The sequence below is a fragment of the Notothenia rossii genome (assembly GCF_949606895.1).
Source record: "Notothenia rossii genome assembly, chromosome: 12".
Classification (NCBI taxonomy): Eukaryota; Metazoa; Chordata; class Actinopteri; order Perciformes; family Nototheniidae; genus Notothenia; species Notothenia rossii.
Genome location: NC_136911.1, coordinates 13,763,714 through 13,770,532, shown reverse-complemented (window position 1 = coordinate 13,770,532; position 6,819 = coordinate 13,763,714).

Here is a 6,819-nt window from a genome sequence, read left to right as displayed (position 1 = left end):
GAGAGGTGAGTAGTCGATACAGGGCCTAAGAGACCCATCCTTTTTGCCATCAAAAAAAGATCCTGCACCTGCTGGGGATGAGGAAGGGCGAATAAGCCCCGTTTTGAGGGAGGCATCAATATAGTCCTGAAATTGCATATAGTCGACCCTTAGGAATGGGAGACCCAGCAATCAAGTCAATAGCACAGTCATAGGGAGGATGAGGAGGAAAAGCCAGAGCCTTGGACTTACTAAAAACTTCACTTAGATCGTGGTAGCAGGAAGGGACGGAAAGTACATCAGGAAGATATATTTCTGGGATAGTATCCTGCCTAACACTCCCAGTGTTACATCTCCTGTCAATCTCTGCTACCTGCTTAAAACAGTGATGAACGCAATTCTTTGAGGGGTGACGGGGCCTCCAAGAAGAAGTGGTATCCGGCGGCGAGCGCCTCCTCTGGAGAGGCGGACCAACCTCATCCTTGAATTTATTCCTTCTCCTCTCCGCCAAACAATTGTCTATCCTTATTGCCATGGATATGACGGAGTCCAAGATCGAGAGGCGCCAGCTGGTCTTGTAGGGGATCCGAGAGACTGCTGACGAATTCGTCAAATAATGCAGCGGAGTTCCAGCCGCTGTCGGCTGCAATAGTCCGGAACTCTATAGCGTTGTCAGCCACACTATGCTGATTTTGACGCAGTTTAATCAGAGCCCGAGCTGCTTCCTTGCCCGGGGTGGTTTGATCGAAGGTTTTTCTCATGGTGTCTATGAAGTCGTCCAGAGACCCACAGATGGGGGAGCCTCAGGACCACTCTGCCGTATCCCATGCTGCTGCTCGGCCGGAGAGATGGGAGATCATGAAAGCCACTTTGGAGTCATCCGTGGGAAAAGCAGCCGGTTGTGTAGCTCACACTGCACAATGAACGGCCTGCAGCCTTCCGAGTTTCCGGAATACTTTTCGGGTGGAGCCAGATGATTGTAGTTCCACGTGGCTGTTGGTTAGGTGCTGCACTCCGTGCTGTATGGTGGCCATCTGCTCCTCTTGTTGCCCAAGACGTTGGCCCTGAGAGCGTATGGCGTTCTTTATCTGCTCTGAGTCGGCTGAGTTCATTTTAATGGCCAGTTCGTACTGTCAAGGGGTGAACTCTGAGGCATGAACTCAAATGCACGACTCAACTCAGACTCAGGTAGTGTTCAAAATAAAGACTTTACTGGTATAGTCACAGTAACAAAACAGGGAAAAACAATAACACTCTTTCGAGGAAAAACAAGGACTATGATCATGATGTTAGAGGAAACGTAATATGTCCGTGGAGTCGGCTTGTACGTGTATCCTAAATGAGGAAACGAACTGGCAATGGACAGGAGGGGACTAGCACAATATATACACAGGGTAAGGGGGAACAGGTGGAAACAATCAGGGCGGCGAAAACAATCACGGACACAGGAGACAGATAGGAGCGGGGAGCGTGGAGGCCTGAAATGAGAGGGAGAATTACTTATTGGAATAAACATAAAGCACAGACAAGGGACATGAAAAAACTAACATAAAGAATAAACTTTCACAATAAGTTTCTTAGACATGACACATTTTCGTACTCAATATCAAACCACGATTATTGTTTTTATTTTTAATCGTATAATGTCTGACTTTTTTTGCCGTCTGTGAGGAAAAGATGGGGCTCAGAGCCTCAGAATACTGAAATCTGTATTTTTTAAATCTTTTTTTCCTTCTAATTTGTTATTCTTTTCTAAATAACACTCAACAATAACACACAATTATCCTTGTTTTTATTTATTTGTTTACTTCCATAATCTCTGGCTTTTTTGGCGTCCCGTCAGGAACTGAATTTCAAAATAAAAATAACCGGAAACAGACGTAGGCCTATAAGGGACATTGCGAGCATCATTGCGATACACACCCACTGAACTGATTACCCAAGATCTTCAGCATGGTTTAAGCTCGGTGCTTGGATGTTTTAGCCGCAATGCACGTTGGGATATGGTGTTAATGCGATATGAAATTTGTTGCGCAATGCTACATTACAAAAGAGACTTCTTTTCCTATCTGTATTGTTTGTGACATCAAGAAGTTTTAAATCAACAGCCAAATTGGTGGTATCTTGTATCCGAGATTCGGCCGCATTGCTATTTTCATCAAACTAAGAAAAAAAGAACAATTAAATAAACGTGAATAAAATAAAATGGATAATACAGTAGGAGTTTAAATAGGCTTACCAAGAGTAACTTTTCTGATCTGAAAGACAACATAGGCTATAGAGATTGTATAATAATCTATCACTATCAACAAACCTCTTTTCTTCAGGCAAGCAATGATTCTAAATAATAATGATCACGCCACTAAACACAGATTAAAACTAAAGTATCTAACCTGTTTTGAAAATGTAAGAAGTAGAAAGTACTGCTATTTTTGTTATAAATAGAAGAAGTAAAAGTAAAAAGTTGTCAGAAAAATAAGTAGTGGAGTAAAGTAGACCTACTGATACCAGAAAAATGTACTTAAGTACAGTAACAAAGCATTTGTTCTTCACTACTTCCGACCTCTGAATGGGTGAAATAATACAAGTTGTCTTATGTACAGTCAAAAACAAGATAAATTAATGGGTATGGTGCAGTTTTATTTTTTAAGGTAAAATAAGATAAGATGTACTTTATTAATCCCAATTTAGGAAAAGCAGGATAAAACAAAACAAGAAAATTGCACATAATAAAACATTTGAATAGAGTACAAATAATCAATTCTAAAATATAAACATCTCAAAATACCAATGGTAATAAACCAGCATTAAGGATTAAGAAATATATATAAATGACCGTGAAGATAACAAATCTATAAACTATAAATCTATAAACTGACTGACAGATAAAAACAAACTATTGAAGGGACAATTTTCTTTGATGTTGGAACTTGTGTGTTCCCTTCAGATATTTGAACACCTACGCATTTTCCACTCACGCAAACACACAAGGGGAAACGGCAGTTGTTTGGAATGTATTTCATGATGATGCAACCTCAACGAACCTCTTTTCTCCAGGGGTGGAGTCACTGCCGCATCTGGCGGGCCATCCAGCGGCACAGAGAGCGAGAGAGGCTGAGGGGTGACGAACGCTCGGAAGATGATGTATGATGGGATACGTAGACTACAAATCTGGAGGATTCTGTTTGGCAGAAACACGCACACATCAACACTACCAGTCCTGCTTGCATTATGTTTTTCTTTCTCTCTCCCCAGTGTCTTATCATGTTGTAGTCTGAAGGTTTTTGTACTGAATCTTAGTTTGATTGTACATCTCTATAGTCACAGACTGGACCAGACCAAAGCGCTTTTAGTGCAGCCAGAACTCTATATATCTGTTCACGCACTTAAATATGTATTGATGCTCATGCTTGAGAACTTTGCTTGAGCATTTTGAGAAGAAAATCCATCATAGCAATCAGAAATATGTTTAAGTGACACTACAAAGTATCTTTTTAGTAAGAAAATGTCATCCCCCCCAGTAAACGTTGTTTGTTCCGATTATTCACAGAGAATCACAATGTCCATAAAAAACGTTTAAACTGCTCCTGTGGCATAACATATTCAATGTGATCCAAGGAAAACCTCGATACAGAAACTTAATTCAACATGTTAATTGGTTTCAATCTTACCCCTCCCGATTTCTGTTGACTTTTATTGTTCCTCTTTCCTTCATAACAGCATACAGTTGGACAAAAGATGAACAATTATGCTGCAGGACTAGATTCACACGCCTTCTGTTTTGAATAATGATTCCAAGTACAGCCATTGTTCTCTGAAAAAAAACACATTTATAGTTTTTTTTAAGAACCACATCTGTAATGTCACATAATCATCAATAATACACTGAACAAAAATTTAAATGCAACACTATTGTTTTTGCTCCCATTTTTCATGAGATGAACTCAAAGATCTAAAACATTTTCTATATACACAAAATAACCATTTCTCTCAAATATTGTTCACAAATCAAAAAAATCGAGATAATCCATCCCACCTCACAGGTGTGGCATATCAAGATGCTAATCAGACAGCATGATTATTGCCCGGGTGTGCCTTAGGCTGGCCACAATAAAAGGCCACTCTGAAACGTGCAGTTTTGCTTTATTGGGGGGGTCTGGGGGGGTCCGAAAACCAGTCAGTATCTGGTGTCACCACCATTTGCCTCACGCAGTGCAACACATCTCCTTCGCATAGAGTTGATCAGGTTGTTGATTGTGGCCTGTGGAATGTTGGTCCACTCCTCTTCAATGGCTGTGCGAAGTTGCTGGATATCGGCAGGAACTGGAACACGCTGTCGTATACGCCGATCCAGAGCATCCCAAACATGCTCAATGAGTGACATGTTAGGGTTAGGGTTAGGCTTTAACCCTAACCCTAACCCTAACATGTCAGTGGGTGACATGTAATACATAATCAGCATCTTGATATGCCACATCTGTGAGGTGCGATGGATTATCTCGGCAAAGGAAAAGTGCTCACTATCACAGATTTTTTCAGATTTGTGAACAATATTTGAGAGAAATGGTTATTTTGTGTATATAGAAAATGTTTTAAATCTTTAAGTTCATCTCATGAAAAATGGGAGCAAAAACAAAAGTGTTGCATTTATATTTTTGTTCAGTGTACAAACAGGTACGCAAATTCAATCGAGATAAACCATTTCTTTCTTTTCCTGCCTTCAGAATGATTGGTCAGTATGTAAACACAATGTAAAACAAGAAAAAGGGCCCCAAATGTCCTAGTTTTAGGTTGAATGCTTCATTAATTCAGTGGATAATTGTTCAAAACTGTGCAAAGATGGAACAAAACAAGCCAATCTGCTTTTCCTCTTCTGTAAAACCTTATTTAATAAACATATATGTTCTTCTCTCTGAGTTAAATGTTGTTGTTTTTTATTCCAGCTCTAGTATGTGTATGTGCTTGTGTATTTCATTGAATACTTTAAAACTGCCATAAACTTGAAATAAATACAAATTGTTGCCCACTTTGTTTTGATGTTAACTTCTAGTTCCAGATTGTCTTTGCCAATGTGTGTAAAGTACATTTACTGTACCTGTTCGCCTTTTACCCGCCTATTATTATCCATAATCGCAATGGATTTTCTGACCTCATCTGACTGTGTGCCAACAACAACTCCTACCTGTGACAGCATCATTTGGTACTATGATACTAGTAGGATTAAATCAGTCACGTCAAATTACAAGACCTTAAATCATCAGCCATGCTAGCAGCTCTGTGAGGCTGTATTAAGGCACATTGTTGCTTTTAGCAAGCTTACGTCATGCTAACATATTTACAGTAACAATTATAATATGCTGTTGTTATTCAGGTATTTTATTACCAATGTTCACCAACTTAAATGAGAGTTTTAGAATGCTAACTTAATAATTAGCCACGCAAACAAGTCAAGCTCAGGGTTATCGGGATGTCAATGGTTTGGGAGTATTCATTACATAAACCAAAACACTGAACAAACTGGCACTGGTGGGGTATAGCTAAGTTTGAAAAACCGGCTCGAGATAAACTTTTTGTTATATTCCATGGAATTTTCTTAACATCCCTATAGCAATGAATATCTTTAGTGCTTTGACAAAAATCCATAAAAAAAATTCATCTGTGGAAGCCGTGGTACTGTAAAAAGCACTACCAATCATTTTAGCCGGCCCGGCTAAAGTAACTGGAAAGCTACCTGCCTGTCAGCCATCCATCTGTGCACAAACTTATCTCGTGCCCTCATTGGTCATGTGCGTGTTCGTGTGTGTTGGAGGAGGGGCTCTGTAAGGAAGTGGCAGATTTTTTCCGGCTGTGTATTTTCAAATTCTTGCGCACTCGACCTGGTTTCTCCAAAATTACCTACCCCACCTTTAAATGTAAAGTCGAATGATAAGTAAGAGTATTATAAGTTGTCCTTTGGCCTTGGGGTACATTAGTTAGTCTTTAAAACCAATATTTGTGTACACTAAATAAAAACCACAAATGTGAGCATCATGGTGGAAACATAAAAAAAAAAGCCATCACCAAATTCAAAGGGATTTATCTTGTAATCACAATGGCCATCCTTTGCCACATCTCAGGACTGGATATACAATGAATTTGTTTTAACAGTATCAGTATCTCTCACTGTATTATGGCACATCATTTATTTTTTGAAATGTTGTTTGTAAGGCAGGACTCAAAATAGCAATTTAACTCAAATCCTAAAGAGTATTTTTGAGTATGAATATGGGCTAACATATTCTGACCCTAAATAAATTATTGCAGCTCATTAGCCCACAGTATTACAGCAACATTAAGGAAAGCAAAGCTTGTAGGGTTGAAACAATGTACTATTTTAAGCCAAATGCTATCTCCACCTAGAAACCTCAAGATGAAAATCATGGATTATCCCTGAAATATTAAGTGACACAGTTTAGCATGCTCACTTTAACCAACTTCTGGAACACGGAAATAAAATAACTTTTTCAGGGCTTTCTGTGAGGATTTGCAGTACTTCCTCCTTCTTTTTCCCCTGTCTGTGTTTGTTTTGTCTGTTTGTCTATAGGCGCATTCACACCGCAGTACTTTTCCCACAAAGGTTCATGAGAATTTAGTTCATGAGAACTCTCTAGTTCTCATGAACTAGAGAGTACAGATCGCGTTCACACCGGAATAAATCCCTGAGGGAGGATTAGGCAAATGAAGCCGCTGTCGTCACGGAGGATTAGGCAAATTAAGCCGCTGTCATCACTTCTTCTTCTTCTGCTTTGGGTTTACTGGCAGACCGCAAACAACTTCACGGCGTATACTGCCACCCGGAGT